The sequence below is a fragment of the Pelodiscus sinensis genome, chromosome 4, assembly GCF_052426305.1.
Source record: "Pelodiscus sinensis isolate ZL-2025 chromosome 4, ASM5242630v1, whole genome shotgun sequence".
Lineage (NCBI taxonomy): Eukaryota > Metazoa > Chordata > Testudines > Trionychidae > Pelodiscus > Pelodiscus sinensis.
Window position 1 is genome coordinate 75,884,257 of NC_143055.1, and position 19,422 is coordinate 75,903,678.

Sequence of the window (19,422 nt, forward strand, 5' to 3'; positions counted from 1 at the left end):
CTTCAATCGCCAATTTAGCAGCCCACAATGACTATTAGCAGTTTAGACATCTTTCCAATAGTACTACTACAATCTCTCTCTACCTTAATGGAGCAAATATACCCCAAGTTTAACCTTTAATCTCCACTTTTACTGTATTAATAGCCAAGGAAACCAAGGAGGGAAGTTTCTTTCTAGGGGAAAACCTCACTGTCTCCTCTTCTATTATAAGCTTTTACCTTTCCAGCGAAAATACACTGCTCCATTTTGTTGATGATGAAAGGACAATGAGCTTTCCCCTTCTCTCTCTTATTCATAACTCACCTCCAGCCATGCAAGCAAATGCTGATAAAGAAACAAAGATGGGGGGAAACTAAATATCTGCAAACCAGAATAGTTAAATGTTTCCTTCTAGTATAGTTTAATTTTGAAGAGTTTGACTCATAAATAGCTAAACTGTCAATTCTCACAGCCCTGTTTGCCTGGCGTGGGTATGATGGTATACATGAACAAAGTACAATTCATCACAAAGATTCCAAGACCCTTACAAACTCTATATATCATACACAAATCATTCAAACACCACTGAATTGTAGGCAACTTTGGGGTGAATTGCAGTGGCTGTAATGACCTTTACACAATAAATAATTTAGGACAGAAAGTGCAGAACATGGTTGCATCCAACTGAAACTGTAGTGCAAGTTAAGTAGAGAGTATGTATTTAAGTTGGAATGTGGACATGATAGTATTGCTTACTCTGTTCTTGCACAACAGTGTCAGACTTTTAGTTGATTTTATATCTTATATAAAAAACAGATGTTCCTGGATAATACAGTGCCCACTAAAGCACTGCTAGGCACAGGCTCAGTGTTGACTCAAATGGAAGAGTACTAGCTGCTAAATTACTGTCACTTAGGGTGCATCTACACTGCAGGGCTTAACGCTAAATAAGTTATGTAAATTGAGCTACATCAACTGTGTATCTTATTTTCAAAATAGCTTATTTCAAAATAGGTAGAGTCTATATAGCACTTATTTCTAAATAGAGCACTCTTCTTCTGATTTCCCTTAGACCTCATACAATGAGGGTTACAGGAGTCAGAGTAAGATGTCCTCCAGCTTGACAGTATTTTGACACTATTTTGAAATAACTGCCTAACGTGGACTAAGTTATTTCAGAATAGCGCTAGTTATTTTGAAATAGTGTTGCAGTGTAGACATCCAGTGTAGCTGGATTTTCTTTTTACTAGAACTCACACTTAGATTACAAAAACTATCATCATCATGGGTATGTCTACACTAGCTCGTTAGTTCGAGCTAGCTAGGCAAATGAGGGCAAACGGAGTTGCAAATGAAGCCTGTGATTTAAATATCCTGGGCTTCATTTGCATGTTCCCGGGTGCCGCCATTTTTAAATCACCCTTAGTTCAAACTCCGTGCCTGTGGCCATTTAAAAATGGCGGTGCCCGGGAACATGCAAATGAAGCCCGGGATATTTAAATCACGGGCTTCATTTGCACCTCCGGTTGCCCTCATTTGCCTACCTAACTCAAACTAACGAGCTATTGTAGACATACCCCATGTCTCAAAGTGGAAAAAATTGCAAACAACAAAATAGTTTTTAAATGCACTTCTGCTACTGAGCCCAGCTTTAATATGGACAGTAAGGTCACTCTTTTCGTCTTCAGGACAATGCCAGGAAATATCAAAAGATTTGTCCGCAGCATAGTACCAACACATGGCTAAAAAAATTTAAGAGCAAGGTGATATGTCCTAGGTATTCTACATACCTTGACTATGATTTAAAAGGCATCAGCTCTCTGTGTTAGATCTAAAGTGTTTCTATTTTTACTTTTTTTATTTATTATTAGTCCTCTTCGCTCCTGATGGTTCATAAGGTGCCAATGAATCTTCTCCAGCCTTCACAGTCCTGAGAAAGCCGGCTGACTTCTTCCCAGGATGTGCCCTTCCTTTTCATGTCCTCCTCCACAGTCTTCCTCCAGGTGCCCAACGGCCTCCCTCTTTTACGCTTTCCAGGTGGAGTCCATCTGAGTGCCATATGAGGGAGTCTTGTTTCGCTCATCCGAAGGACATGCCCCAGCCATTTCCATAGTTTCTGCTTGATCTCATCCACAACATTATTGATGCCAGTGCGTTGGCTTATCTCCTTGTTGGTAACATGCTGTTCCCAGCAGACTCTGAGGATATGACAAAGGCACCATCCTTCAAAGCCTCTGAGTTTGCTCTCAATCTTCATGTTGATCCTCCAAGTCTGTACGGCATACATCAGGACTGAGCGCACATTCAACCTGCAGATCTTCAGTTTAGTCCTGGTCTGCAACAGTGACGACTTCCAAATGTTGTTAAGCTTTTGGAAGGCTTGCGCTGCCAGGGCAATTATAGAGGAGATCTCTTTGTCGATGTTGCTGTCCACCGAGATGTAACTGCCGAGATACCTGAAGTCATTTACTTCCTCTAACTCTTCACCCATGACGGTGGTTTTATCGGTGTTAGTTGTCCTCAGTTTCATCACTTTGGACTTGCCAGGGTGAATTCTGAGCCCAACGCTTCTGGCTGTCCAGTCAACAATGTCGGTCTTTTCTTGGATGTCCTGCTGATCCAAGAAGTCATCTGCGAAGTTGCAGTCCTCAAGCCGAGCAGTCGGTCCCCTTAGCACTCCCTTTGATCTGCCCTCAGTGGCTCTGTGCATAACCCAGTCGATGACCACAAGGAAGATAACAGGTGAGATTACACAGCCCTGTTTGACCCTGTCTTCACGTGAAACCAGTCACTCTGCTGTCCTTCATGTTGCACACAGCATTGATTCTCAGTGCACGGGTCCTTCAGGATGTTAATAACCTTCTCAGGGAACCTGTATGCTTGTAGAATCCTCTAGAGTGAGGGGTGGTGAATGCTATCAAATGCCTTCTCAAAATCGATGAAATTAATGTAGAGCGAAGAGTTCCACTCTATTGACTGCTCCACTATGGTGCGTAGGACGAAAATCTGGTCCGTGCACGACCTTCCACTTCTGAAGCCAGCCTGTTCTTCCCTGAGGATTTTCTCAATGCCCTTTCGCATTCTCTGTAGCAGGACTCTACAGAAAATCTTTCCCAGCACAGACAGCAGATTAATGCCTCTCCAATTCCCGCAGATGGGCAGATTGCCTTTTTTGGGTAACTTCACAATGATGCCCTTCTTCCAGGCCTCCGGTACCCTCTCTTCTTCCCAGACCCTGTTGAAGAGACCCCTCAGAGCTGGTGCGCTTGCCTTGGGGTCTCCCTTAAGCATTTCAGCAGTGATCTGGTCTTCCCCGGGCACTCTGTTGCCCTTCATCTGTTTGATAGCATCTGCCATCTCCAGCTCACTGACGTCCCCACATTCCATGTCTACTTGGAGGTTCATACTTCTAATATCAGCCTCTTCCTCTGGGTCTGGTCTGTTGAGAGTCTCCCTGAAGTGTTCCGTCTACCTGTTGAGCTGTTCTTTTGCTGTCACCAGCATTTTCCCATTCTTGTCTCTTACTACAGTAGACTTGTTGGTAAAGTCTCCTATAAGAGTCTTGGTGATCTTGTACACTGTCCTAGTATTTTTATTTTTAGTCTATAATTAACTATTTACAAGTGTCATTCTCAGTGGTCAAACTTTGCAAAGTGTCTGAAGTTAGACTCCTAAATATACTGAGTCAGACAAATAAAAGTGCATTCATTTTCAGAGAGGCTGAGCACTTACACAGCTTGGAGAGTTAAGGTTGCTCAACACTTCTTAAAATCAAACCCCTAAACTTTAGCTGCCTACATTTTCACTTCAGAGCCTGAATTCAGGCAGCCAAATTTGAATACACTGATCAGTGTAATTCATTACAATGAGGAATTTGTAAGAAACATTTGCATAATGCACATTAAAGCCAATAAAAGAAATCGGAATGTGAACATTTTGAACATGATTGGTTCAATTATCAAACGCCAATCTCTTACTAGAATGATCAGAAATTATCATCAAATGCTTATATCAGGATTATATATGCATTTTAAGGAATCACGTGTCAGTTTTTGGTCCTGGGAGTAAAACTAAATGGATTTTGCCTGCAAGAATTTTTAGAAGTATCTAAAAATTCCTTCTGACCCAGAAGTCGCACATAAGGTGCTCAAGTACATTAGAACAGGGCTTTGCAGGGAAATTGGATGTCACAAAGTGGGAAAACATGTTACAGTTATTCTTAATTTTTACCTAGTTTTTCAGTATCAATGCAATACAATGCAATTTTATTACACAATTTGGAAAGTCATAATTTTGGTTCATCTTGAAAGGAACAAAAAATTAGACATTACAAGTAATTAAGTAAAAAAAAATACTACTATAGCAACAAAAGCATTTTCCATTTCCCCTCTAGCAGAGTCTTTTCTGACTTTAAATTTGGAAACATCCATTGTAATTGTTATGCAGATTATGAGAAATATAGAAATGAGGCCACAGACTGAACACATAGTGGACTCATGACTCAGAAACAGGGCTTATCATAAACATATGTCAAATACTCAAGTTTATAAGTCTGATAGTTGCTTCTGCTGATGGTTTTAGTAAGTACAACAAAAGTGAGCCATTCTGCATGACAATTTGCTCATTTATCTGATATTCCCTTATTTTTAATCACTGAATACCAGTTCAAACAGTTCATCAACATTTACTTTTGTTTACCTTTAACATCCTTTCAGCTTCCTCAGTTGCTATACCATACTGGTTATCTTCATCATCATTCTTATTACAGCAATATAATTTCCTCTCTGGACTTTTTTTTAGAGAGATAGCCATGTTAGTCTGTTTCAGTAAAAACAGTCTTTATGGTGCCATAGAGCTTCTCATTGTTTTTTTTCTGGACCTTGTCCATTTCCTGGAAGGTCTTCTCCATGTAATGGACAAAAGTAGTTGAAATGTAGTCTAAAAAAAGCCCATTACTGAATGTTGCAACAAATTATTTTGACATGTAATCCTTGATCCCATAGGAGCAATTTTTGGAAGTGTTCATCTTGGACCTAATTCAGTTCCCATGAAATCAAAAGTAAAACTCCTATTGTAATATCTAATGTAAATTACTTCTAAAAATATTACCATATCTGTGTGTTCTAGCATCTAGCCTTTTCCCGCACAATCATTCTATGCGTTTGCTTTCATTCCTGATGTGTGTTCTACAAATTACATCTATTCTCTTTAATTCTTTTTGATTATTCTTGACCTAACCCATAAACATCACAACATTACCCTTGTCTAGGTTGACACTGACATGCCAAATGTTGGTTCATGACTGCAATCTGTCTAGATCATCACTGTATTTGTAATTGGATAATTTTAGCATTAACTAATGTCTTTTCACTGTGATAGAGTCACCTCAATAACCCATATACAAAGCAAATGGAATAATTAGCAAGCAACACCTATATGGAAATTATTTGTGACTATCACAGGTGAATAGTTCAAGGTAGTGATGGGACATAAAACAGATAGACTCCTTCAATCCTCTTTGGAATAATTCATTAGTGAATACTTCCTCTCTGATAGGCACAACTAAATCTCAGTTGAAAGATTTTTGTTTATGCTAAATAATTCTAATTATTCCCTGAATATTAAAAAGGATTAGTCCAGGTATTGATTACTACAACACACATACATTCATCTTACTTACCTGCACACTTTTATTGTTGAAACCTGTCTCCACATTTTCTCAAATTCTGCCTTATTCATTAAAGAGACGGATCCACTTCAGTAGGCTTCTGAGAAACCATTTTTCCTCCTTCTTAATTTGAGAGAATTAACCCTGTCCAGATACAGTGCCAAACAGTGTCACGTAGACCCACATGTATAAACAGGAACTTCAGTGGTAGACCAACATTTTCAGTTAAGTCAGTGAAGAGCACCTCTCAAAAAACAGGTCACTTGTGGCTTTAACTGGCTAAATTTAGGTACCTACTGATGTTGAATAAAAGGGAAAATAATTTTTCTTTACGACTATAGCACACACCTCATATGTGCTGGTGTACTATTCTTCACTACATTACATAACTACAGTTACATAAATTACTTTGCACTCAGAATAACAACAATTTGGATGTGATTTCATGTAATAGAATAACTGCGTTTACAAGACGTTTTCTGTTCAGAATAAAATTACTTAAAATTAGTTTAATTTTGGAACGACTGTTAAAAAACATATTCTCTTTAGAAGACCTGCTGTTGAAATATTATTTCTTTGAAGAAAATCTGCAGTTACAAACCCCATTTTATCTAGAATATTGCAGCTTTGATTTAAGCAGAACTTTTGCTATTTACAATCATGTGCTGTTCACAACAACTACAGTCAAAGCATGAAGTGAAATGGAGCACCCATGTTTACAGACCTCTCAATAAACAAACACATGACAGAGCTCTATGGCTGGGTGAGTAGCCTCAGCTACTGGAAAATCTAGTTTTAGCAATGGTAGAACTACTAAACAGTTTTTGGAATTTTTTTATAAACTAATGTCTGTCCATTTTTTTCTAAAATTCCCTAGCATAGTCAAAGCCCAAGAGATGGATCTTGTGTTTATGTTTTCCAGGCTAAATGTACAGATAAAAGAGGCCAAGTCTTGTCTTTTTAAAACACTGAAAGCTAAAGATGTCCTTTATATTGCTACTTGCCTCAGACTAATCACAGGCCTTATGGAGCTTCAAGACCAGGTCTGGTTACAGACAAGAAGATTATGGCAGCAATCATGGTCAACAGACAATGACTAAGTGACAGGGCCTAATCTGAAATTCCTGTCTCCTGTTTAACTGGTAACTCTAAATCTGCCACTCCCAGAGTAGTTTTTTTAAAAAGTTTCCACTTTTCAACACACGAGAAATCTACCAAAGTGCCACACAAAACCACCAGCACAAGATGAGAACACGTGTGGTGAGGAAGGGGTTTGTGTTTATCCAGAGTTCTGTAAAGCACCAACAGGCGACTCATGGCATCTGTTCTGCCTGCAGTCCTTTCCACCCAACATCTATTTGAGGATTATGTGTTGTAGAGGGTCATACAATGTCCCTCCCAACCATGGGTGAGTTCAACTCTGTGAATATATTTCTATTTATTTAATTAAACTTCTATTTACCTACATAGGTAAATATTGTTCTAAGACCTTGCTGTCTATGCACCAACCACAAGCAAGACCAAGCTGTATGAAAACAAAATGGCACATTGTATACAATGTGAAAATGAAATATAAAGGTGAACAGGCGGGCCTGTAATGAGTACAGTAGTATTTAATCCAAAACTGAAAAAGCAGATGGGTTTGGGGATGAACTACAGTTTTCCCCATGTTTTTTCTTATATATTCTTTATTAGTCAAATCAAGAGCATTCTGAGGCAGATAGAATTAGGCTCAGTCAGTGGTACAATAGTCCACAGGCAAGACAATAGGTGGACAACCCACACTAGTGACTGGAACCCTAGAGGCCACAATGAGTGGGCAGACCAAAAATGCACCTGGTCAATTCCATGTCAAAATTCTTTGGTCAGAAATGGAAAGATCCTGCTTACAATAAAATGGCATTGTGTGGCATCGACTTGGATTTGTGGAGGGTTGGACAAGAACAAGTTAGACAAATGTGACAAAGGTGAGTGGTACAAAAAAAAGTGGAAAGCAAAATTCTATATTCTCTACACTTTTTGCAATAAAGGGTATGTCTACATTGGAAGGGACCATAATGGCATGTGTATATTGCTGCTTCCACATTGCCATATCCACAATGTGCAGACACAAACTATGCTGATGGAAAGGATTTTTCAGACAGTGTAAATACATCACCTCCTGAATGGCCACCAGTAGCTGAATCTACATGATCATCATTGCTACAGCGGCCAAAGATGTTCATTTTTCACGCACTGTCCAATAAAATTTAGGTTGATAAAGTTGTAACCTGTATAGACCAGGTTTCAGAAATTCTAATGACCAATAAAAGACTTGGCACCCTAAGCAGCTTGTGTTTATGTAAGCTAACTGAGTGCAGGATCATGGTCTGGAGCCATCTGCGTTTGTAAAAAGATTTGTAGGATAGGCAACCGGAGCAAAATATTTCCACTGATTTTAGTCTTTGAGTTGTTTCTTGATGTGGCTATATCCTGTTTTCCTATTTCTTCTTCTTGGTTTTAGTAACTAAACTCTAGAGAAGAGCTGTACTTTATGGATACTTGCATGAGTACGGAATTCTTTGCACATACAGTAAATATGGTTTTAAAAGCCCTCTGATTTCAACACGACAGGGCTAAATAAATGCATTAGGAAAGAAATGAAACCTACAGAACACTGTTTCACACTATTATGGGCAATCATTCAGCAGTATAGTATTCGATTAGTTTAACCCTGTTTTAAGATGTTCTCATTTTCTCCCCTTCCAAGGGATTAGGCATGCAGGGAATTGATTTAAGGTAACTGATTAACAAACACCATTTAAATCCTATTTTGACAGCTTCAGTGGATCCAAGTGCTGCAGAGACCCTATGCCATCTTTTGCACAGGACTGAATTTTCCCCATAGGTGCACGTTCTTCACCATTATTTTGGGCTTGAGCACCAAAACTATGTTTTAAAAGTGTGGATATGGGAGATGAATTTGATTATGCTTATGAAAAGTTAATCAGGTGATCTATGAATGACCTGCGGATTTCCAGGAACAAATCATATCTATATCTGAATATATTACCACTGCAAAAACAGGCAGTATGTCTCAGAATTAATAGCATCTTTTAAAACAGAAGGCATTCACAGCTACCATACAACTACTATATTTGTCAGAATAGCTAAGCAGCCAATATCAACATCAGGATAATATCACCCCAGAAGCAAACCAAAGGGAGATGGCATTATACCATTCTGGGCAGTAGGAGACAAGGATATGAGGGACACACAGAGGAAAAGGGTTTCTGCAGCAGTCCCTAGCTAATCCAAAGTTTATTATTTGTAGCACACATACAGTATTGTGCTAGATTCAGAGGGGTAGTCATGTTAGTCTGCAACTGAAAAAACTTTAAAAGCAACAAATGGTCCTGCAGCACCTTAGGGTATGTCTAGACTACATGGCTCCGTTGACAGAGCCATGTAAACTAGTTTACCTGACATAGTCAATGAAGCGGATAATCAATGAAGCGGGGATTTAAATAATCCCCGCTTCATTAAAATAAAAATGGTCGCCGCGCTGTGCTGACAATCAGCTTATCCAGCACAGCGCAACAGTCTAGACGCAGATTGGTCGACAAGGGAAGCCTTTGTCGACCGCTCCTGTAAATCTCGATTCACGAGGCATAAGGGAGCAGTCAACAAAGGCTTCCCTTGTCAACCAATCTGCGTCTAGACTGCTGAGCAGTGCAGGATCAGCTGATTGTCAGCACAGCGCGGTGGCCATTTTTATTTTAATGAAGCGGGGATTATTTAAATCCCTACTTCATTGACTATGTTGGGTAAACTAGTTTATATGGCTCTGTCGACGGAGCCATGTAGTCTAGACATACCCTTAGAGACTAACAAAACATGTAGATGATACCATGAGCTTTTGTGGGCACAACCCACTTCTTCGGATGGATGGGGCAAGGGGTCCAGAGGTACAAATAAATAGAATACTAGAACTGGAAGGGACCTTGAGAGGTCAGCGAGTTCAGTCCCTTGCCCTCATGGCAGGGCCAAGCATCATCTAGATCTTACATGATCAATGTCTATCTAACCTGTTCTTAAATATCTCCAGAGATGGACATTCCACAACCTCCGTAGGCAATTTATTCCAGAGTTTAACCACCCTGACAATTAGGAAGCTTTTCCTAATGTTCAAACAAAACCTCCCTTTTTACAATTTAAGCCCATTGCTTCTTGTCCTATCCTCAGAGGCCAGGGAGAACAATTCTGTGATGCCCTTTTAGATACTTGAAAACCTCTATCATGTCCCCTCTCAGTCTTCTCCTTTCCAAACTAAACAACTAAATAGCAGAAAAAGAGGGTAGATGGGGAGGGAAAGGGGAAAAATATACAAATTTTAAATTAAAGTGTCCATACTAAATGAGGCTAATGGAGTGGGCTGTAAGTACCCAATACTTAGCTTCAGATATCATTTGGGTGTTTAATATAATGGCCCATCCAGTATGTCTTTGTTGAATCCTTGGTTAAATGTGTCAAATTTGCATATGAAAAAAGTTCCACAGGTTCTCTCTCTAGCTGGTTTCTGAAATTGCTTTGTAGAGGGAAATCACTTTTAATGGCATTAATGAGTGCCCAGGCAAGTGTTCCCCAACAGGTTTCTGTGTGTTACCATTTTGAATATCGGATTTGTGTCCATTAATGCTTTGTCATAGAGACTATCCAGTTAGGCCAATTTACATGGCAAAGGAGTATTGCTGGCACTTGATGACATGTGCACATCTACTAATGTGATATTTGTATGAGCTTCTGATGTAGTGGAATGAATGAGGTTAGGTGAGGTTATGTGGTTAGGTGCTGTGATGATGTTGCTTGTGTGGACAGAGTTGGCACTGGAGTTTATTGCAGGGGTCGGTTCCTGGGTGAGTGTGATTGAGATGTGTTTTGTGGTTGCTAGAGAGAATTTGTTTCAGGTTCAGGGGTTGTCTGTAGGCAAGGATTGGCCTGTCCCCCAAGGCCTGTGAGAATGAGGAATTGTTTTCCAGGATAGATTGTAGATTGTTAATGATGCACTTGAGGGTTTAAGTTGGAGTCCGTAAGTGATGACAGGAGGTGTTCTGTTATTTTATTTGCAAGGCCTATCCTGAAGCAGCTGATGCCTGAGTACTCATCTGGCTCTGTCAATCTGATTTTTCACTTCCTGAGTGGGTACGTAAGTTTTAAGAATGCCTGATAGAGATCCTGTAGGTATTTGTCTCTGTCAGTGAGATTGGAGCAAATTTGGTTGTATCTTAGGGCCTGGCTGTAAACAATTGATTGGGAAATGTGTCTTGGATGGAAGCTAGAGGTATGTAGATATGTAGGTTTCCAGTATAAGGTGGTGGAAATGTGGCCATCGTGTAATTGTACTGTTGTGTCAAGGAAGTGGATCTCTTGTGTGGACTGGTCCAGGCTAAGTTTGATGGTGTGGTGGAAGATATTGAAACTCCTATGTCATTCTTCAAAGGTCTCCTTCCCGTAGGTCCATTTGATGAAGATGTTGTCAATGCAGCATAAATAGAGTAAGAGTACTAGGGAGCGAGAGCTGAGGTAATGTTGTATGAGGACAGCTATACAGATGTTGGAATATTGGGGACCAAGTATTGTGCTAGTTGTCTCAATTCAATGTCTTTGCTCTAAAGTATTTAGGAGCTATTTTAAACATGACATTATGAAAATCGAGAAGAAACAGAAGGAACAGAGAGAGACAAGGATAGACCCACATCCTAAAAAGGTAAATGCCTTTGAGGATATGAGCCAATGTTACTTGAGATCATACAACAACTCTTAAATACTGGGCCTTTAGTTCATAAAGAGATTTTGAAATATTTATCATTAAAGATGTTCTATAAATAAAATATATAAATAATTACTATTATAAAATTGGCTGATATGCAGGCTGACAGTTGTGTAGAATAAAACAAGTTCAAAAGTATATAAAAATCTATGTTCCAGAAACTGAAATATTTTTGCTAATGAGCCAGACCACACTGAGCAATGCATACTATATTTTTATATTGTTTCACATTTCTACATGTATTTTATAAACCACAACAAATGGCTCTAATTAAGGACCTAGTTCCATAAACATGTACTAATGGATAATCTTCTTGAATAGTCCCAATGTCAACACTAGGGATAGTCCCAAAAACTACAAGCAGCAAGCGTGGTAATAATTGTACACAGGATTGGGTCCTTAAACATGTACTAAATGCCCTTTCCATCCTTAGATTACACTTAAAGTAAATTTTATTGTATCACATCTGATTAATTAATCCCATCCTTCACATTACTGCTGTACCCATGCACTTTCAAAGTACATTTTTGAACTATAAAAGTCATTTTACCTCCTTGTGCTCTCTAGATTTCCAGCTTGTTAATTAAAAAGTAATATAGCTGCTATTCATTCCATTCTAAAGAAATTAAAATTACAGCATTATGATTACAATTATTAATGAATCCATTTTCTAAAATTACTTTTTTATGATGTACATGTAGAAAAGTGAATAGCAGCATAACAAATAGGTAAAACAAATGGTGAATGGAGTGTTGCCAGCTTTTGATTATGATAATTAGGAATATTGAAGAAGAGTTATTTAGCAGTCTGGGGAAAAGCATGGCATTAGAAGCCAAGCTATCTTCATGTTAAGAGAAGCATAACACTAATTTTATTGCTGTGTTACAAGCTTCCTGCATAATTTGAGTATTGATGGGTTTAGTCCCCAGAAACAAAGGGGGAAACTCTTATTTATAAACAATTAAAAGAGCTGTGGTGATGGTAAAGAAATGGTTGCCTCTAGGAAGGGTAAAAACAGAGCTTCACTGGCCGTATAGTTCTCACTGACTGAACTTTTTTTCCTCCATACAGTGACACCTGCTGAAAGACTTTATTGTATTATGGCCTACCATAATGGCATTCTTCAAGACATTGAATTATGCAGTACGAGGTATGTAGTTAATCATTGTTGATGTTTTGCTCTCAAGATTTTCTACACATCAGTGCACTACTCCATAAGACATAATAGTCCCTAGTCCCTTTTCTATTCATGTCATTGGCCTGTTATTGTCACTACTTTGATTTGAATGTATAATAGTGGTTTCTTTCTGAATCCTTTAGACTAAATTTCAACTGTTAGTGACATATTTTGTTACCATTATTTTCAGTTAATTATCACTCTGGTTATTCTTATGCAACCTGAAAAAGATGAAGGGTATCACACACAAGGAAATAACATGAAGGATATAAAATCAAAGAACTTCAGATGACAGTTAATTGCTTCTGATTGAATTTAAGCCTCATATTACTCACTGTGATTTCATTGAAATTAATGGACATTAGTTTCCAATTATATTACATGTGAATGTGGCCCCTTTATAGTAAAGTAATATACTCTTAGAAGTCAAAGCATCCATAGAAATAGAGTCCCCTTTTTACAGAAGAGCTCTGCTTTCTGTATAAATGTCAACACTACGAAGGGCCAACTTTAGACCTATCCACCAGTTAAACCCAATATAAGTCCTGTTTTGAGAGCTACATGAGAATTAAAAGGTGCACAGATCTTGTGCTGGCTCTCTACACCAGTGAATTTTTCCTTTTCAGCATATTCTGAGTCATACAAGTGCTTTTTCTGGAAAAAAAATTGCTGTTACAGGTTGGACCTCACTGGTCCAGCATCCTCAGAACCTGAATGGTCCTGAACCAGAGTTTTTGCTGGACCAGGGGAAGTCAAGCCTCCTATCTGGGCTCTGGGGGTGTCTGGAGCCTGTGCTCCCCAACCTGCTGCTGGCCCCAAGCTTGGGCCCCCAGGGTCAGCCTCCACGGGGTGGGATTCTCCAGCCACCGCCAGCCCTACTCTCTCCACTGCTCCTGGTCAGGGCCAGGGATTCCCCCAGCTGCCACCAGCCATGATCTCAATGAGGTTCTCAGCTGGGACTGGGGCTCCCCGGATGCTGCTGAGGATCCTTGGTGCTGAACTTCCCACCTGCCACAGGACCAGCCCCTGCCAGCCCAGTTGGAGCTCCCCAACACTTGTCTCCTTGCCTCTGGGACTGCTGTTTCTTCCTTTATATCATTAAGAACAGTATATACTACACATTCCAGTCAAGCAACGGGTTTGCACAGGTATAACAAGAACATAATTTGGAGGAAATTAACTATTACAGGTATAATAAAGGATCTTAACCCTGACCTGTAGAATTTTTATGACCAGCAGTGATGTATAAGAAGGAAATAACCCTGTTTGACTCCTAGGAAGGAGTTTGAGATGCTGGTACTAGGGCTGAAAAAGTAATTGAAAACTGTGAAATATTGAATCCATTCAAGAAACACAGTACATATTCCAGGTCTTTTTCATTAATGCTTAACTTATTGCTGTCACCATTCAAGTTTTGAAACTTCTCCCAAATCCTGCTCCCAGCCATAGCAGCAATCAAAACAAAACCCAAAAGACTAATTCAGAAATAATAATGGCATGCAGGCTGGTTATACTAAGCAATGGCCCAAGAATATAAATAGTAGTAAACAAATGAAATGGCCACAGTAAAAAGTTCAGCAGCTGAGAGCAGAATAAAGGAAGATGTTAACAAAGATTTCAAAAAAATCCCTATTGGTAGCAATAGGGTACCTAAATGTGCAGTTATGTTTAATGAATACTTTAAAACAGAAAATAACTTATCTCCATCCCCTCTTCCACTAATATTAGTGACATCAATAAACTAATGATTTCAATGTGGGCAAGATCAGGGATTTAGCTGAATGTTTGTGTCTTATGTTTGATACCTACTGTGAACGAGTCACGACTAGCTCACCACCAACAAGGCTAATGTCACCTGTGTTTATTGGCCATACGGGACAGTCCTGTAGCCATAGGCACAACCCCCGGCGGAAACCCGCCCTGTTTACATTCCCTTTTTTATATCAACGCACGCCTGAGGCTGCCTCTCCGGCCAACGGAGTAGGGGGGTTCGGGCCCACCCCCTCCTCCGAACCCCGGCCCAGGGCCCTGAAGGCAGGGACTCACGGTCCCTCCCTAGCGGATGGGGGAAGTACCCCAATACACACCCGCTCACAGGTTCCATGACCCCGCCCTGGGCCGCTTCCTACTCCGCCCTTCCTAAGGGCCGGTCCCCTCCGCGCATCCCAACCTCACCTCTCTTTCCTCCCGCTCCCTGACTTTCCGTTTCTCGCTCCTTCTCCCTCCGCGGCGCCAGACCCGGGTTTAAATCCCCCGCCGGCCCTGTCCCCACACGTAATCTCCTCCACACTGCCCAGCAACCACCCTTCCCCCGTGATGTCACACGCCGGCGCCTCTCTAGCCCCTCCTCTTTGGGCCTCACCCAGAGACGCTTCTTGCCCCCTGTCGTTCGCCGCGCTGAGCCCCAACCCAGCAGCGCGGCCCACCGCCCCAGCGTCACGCCAGCTCTCCACCCCCCAGCGTGTCCATCTGCCGTCACCCCGGGCACCCCGAGTGCGGGGCGGGAGCGCCCCATCACACCCACCATGTCATTTTCTGCAACAAAAAAGGAACATTTTTGCTCCTTTTACATTTAGATATGTATACGAATAGAATATTACCTTATATTTCTGTGTTACTTCATGAATGGAATAGTTTTAAAAATGGCAAGAAAAATTATGGATTTAACATACCATCAACTAATTCCCGGGTCATTCCTTCTACTTATGCTCTGTCTTGCTGTAGCTAGCTAGCTAAGGGCAGAGTATTGAATTCTCAGATATATAGTCTCGAAGAGCCACACTTTTGTGCTAAAGATGCCAGATAACCAAAGGCCATATTATGTAAAGACTGCATTTGGCCTGTAGGACACACTTGGTCCAGCCCACTTTATAGTGTCTGGAGTTATTCAACTACTGATATATTTGTCTCTTTAGTGAGGGAATATTTATCAAGACAAGTCTGTATTTTTTCTTTATAGTGACTTCGCTCCTATCAAAAATCACAAGACTTACTAAGAGCTCAATAGCTGAAAACTAGACATTGTGATAACATTCACACACACACTCATATGTCATTTACTACCACAACATTTCCAAACATTCTTCTTTAAAACACAATTTTTAAAAAAAACTAGTAAAATGTACCAGCAGCTGCATTTGTGTAGAATGTTTTTGATGTCTGAGGGCCAGTTAGATACATTCTTGTTCTGTAGTCCCAAAATTATGTAATGGTAGATTCAAAAATAACATTCTTATGTTAAACTGATCTGTTATAGGTAATATCATGCATTTGGTATGGGATGAACCTCTCAAATCCAGGTTTCTCTGGTCTGGCAACATCCATGGTCTGTCTGAACCATGGTTGTTGCTGGACCAAAAAGCCCAAGAGGTCAAGGGCAGGAGCCAGCTAGGAGAATGCAGGGTTGCAGAACCCTGGCTGGGCCAGCAGTGGCTGGGCAAGCTGGCGGCCACAACTGGGGAATCCCTTTGTCAGCAGGACTTGGGGGTTTGGGAGCCCTGTCCTGGCTAGGGAATCCCCAGTATCAGCAGGGCTAGGTGGCCCTACCCCAGCCAGTGAACCCCCAAAAACCTTTAAAACTGCTGAACTATCAAAGCTTTATTTTACCTTAGCAAAAAAAAAAAACAAAAAACAAAAAAAAAGAATCAGTTGTTGGTTTGGGTTCCATTTCAGTTTGAAACTAAACAGTTTTTTCTCTAGATATTTTTGTATTCTCCCACTGAACTGAAAAATCAGGGAGTTTGTTCAACTCTGTTCACAAGCACAGAATCAGTGGCAGCAGCTGCTGTATTGTAAATGGGAAAATGCTTAAGTTTTCCAGCAAATAACTAAGGGAAAGGCAAAACTGGGTAGATGATTATAATATTTCTGGTATAAATGGGTTAAGTTCTCCCGTTAGCTCCAATGTAAAAATTGCTCTTCAAGAAAGGACGAAGAATTTTGAGCAATATCTTGAACAGGATCTAGTGTGAATTTTTGATAAAGACAAACCAATAAAGAATAAACCTATAAACAATGAACACATAATTGATATTTTTCCCTAGTGGTTTTTTTTTTTTTTTTTTTTTGACCATGTTAATTTAACATTATTAAGTTGATTGTTTCAAATAGTTTTCTTCAGGTGTAAATAATAGCACTTTGATTGTAGGGTAACAACAAATAAGATTTGTTTTCCCACAGAGCTTGTCTGATTGGATGTGATGGACCTCATGCAGGCAATGGCAAGGATGAAAATAAATCCTTACCCCCAAATAGCAAAGCCTCAGTGAAGGATGCAAACATGCAGTCTTCTCCAACAGAGATTAAAAACCCAAAGGAGAAGGATGCACTGAGACATTGACTGGGGTAGAACAAACAGGTTGATTCTTGCTAAGAAGAAAAAGCATTTATACCAAAACTGTATTTCCTTTTTTCCTTGAAGTTAGACTGAAGAAATCCTTATTGCATAAGTGATTTGGACTTAGAGGCCTGCTATTTCTCTCTAGTGCTTAAACTATACACTACTGATGTATATTCCTTTACTTAGCTGTTTCCACTATGATTGATTTCTTACTGCTTTGGTTTATTAAAGCTGCATTTACCACAAAGGTCGGTGAAAAGAGCTAAGCTGCTTTAAATGGCTGTTAAAAATAATAGACCTTTACAGATCTGTTCAAAGATCTCTCCTAACTTCTTGTCTTGATATTTTAGAATGAGATTTTCAAAAGCACACAAATTTCACATTAATATTTATTGTTAGCAAGTGTATTTACTTCTATTTCTCTCTGCATCAGAGTTTGTACACAAATAAGTTGAACATGCACACAAGTGAACATGCATTTTTGGAAATCTGGCTTTGAGGTGTTTTCTGTCAGAGAGGAGCCCCCTGACTAAAAGCCCAGATCTGAATATTCCTGAATCTTGGAATGTTCAAAACTTGGAAACAAGTTTTCTACATTAAGCCAAAACAAATTAATACTGTGCCCTCAACGCCACCACCATTCCTGTCATATATCTTTCTCTCTAACATATGGCTTAATCCATGGTTCTCCTCCAGCCGATACTTATGGTAGTCATTTGTCTGAGACGCCCCTCCTCCACTCCAAAAAAGGTCAGATATTCCTCAACACAAAAAAATAAATCACATTGAGAACGACCACTTGATCAAAGAGATCTGTCCCTAAATATTATCCAGAAGCTTAAAAACTCCATTTGGTTCCTATATTTGTAAATGGTTAGAGTTTGTGCTGATTCTATGCTTTGACTTTTTGTTGTTTTTGCTTTAAGAGACAGAGTATTTTGCTTTATGGTATGCCCAGTGAGACCCTGTACCTACAGGCTCTAACAAACACAAACCTAATGGTTGCAAGGCAGCAGGTTCACAAGCTTTGATAGGGTTTACAATCCAGAGACATTTGCAGCTTTGGAAAATAGTCCCTTGAAACTCTTGTCATTAATATTTTTGAAAGACTAACCAAATAAATAGTTACCCTACGTATTTCTGTACTGCCAGCTGATAGGATGCTTCCACTAGACCCAAAAAATGAATAATAAAAAATACAATTTGACACTATCCTCAGAGCATTGGGGTTTTTTGTAGATATTGATATTAGATTGCAGTCAGCAAGGATCTGCCACACATCCCAGGGGACTGTTGTCAGGGTCAATCTGGCATATAAATTAAAGTGATTCCTGGAGGAGATTGAACAATATTCAAAATGATATTTAGATTACATGGGAAGGCAATTTATTTTCTGGATTTGTTTTTACTTAGTTTCTTACTGCTACCGGCATTGACATTTATGTGATATTTCAACTTGTGGGGATGCTGTTATTTGTTGTAAAACCAGGATGGATGTTACCTTTGGGATTACAAAAAGCCAAACTATTTGACCTGAAAGGATCATGTGACCTTTGGTCCTACTTGTTTTCTCCTTACCCCAGAAAGTTGTATGAATAATATATAACTTTGTAAATAGAAGTCTTTCCAGGTGCTTTACAAAACAAAGAATGTAACAGCACAGCAGAGCTTGAGGCTGAAAGCTAATAAATCAAGAAATGGTCTATGCAGTAAAATTGCTGCAGTAGCATGACTAGTAGACTGTTAGGAAAGTAACACTGAATTAATGCAAGAAGGAATAATAGTGTCCCATTATTCCCTTTATGCCATATACTAGTATTTACTGTCCACTTAGCAAAATAGTATTTTATAAAGAGAGATGTTTCTTCCTGTGAGAAACTAAGTAAAAACAAATCCAGAAGATAAATTGCCTTCCCATGTAATCTAAATAGTCATTTTGAATATTGTACAGCGTCATGTGTACAACATGTCATCATGCACTGAATTTCTCTGATGACAAGAGGTTATGTGATTTAGAATGTATTCCATAATTCAACAATTTTCACAGAAATTGTGGAGGATCTGGGCTGCAAGAGAGGGGTGGGAAGCCTTGCATGCAGCACAAGGAAAGCCAGGAAGCCCAGGACATGGCAGGGTGGGGAGGAGCAATGGCAGAAATTACCTCCCCATGTCTGGCAATATCTCTTATCCAGGACCAGTCAAGCCCCGAAGGTGCCGGATCAGGGAGGTCCAACCTGTATTTTATTTTAAAAGCCCAGCATACATCACTGATCTAAGAAACCATATGCATCTCAACCAGATTTGCAAGCCATAATGTTAAACTCAGAGGGGGATTAAGTATAAAAAACCTAAAAACTGCCCATTTGCTCTTGTGGAACATAATCAAGTTGTAGTATTTAGTATAATGCCATCAGCAAATAAATGCTATTGCTTTTGAGATTTGAGTACAG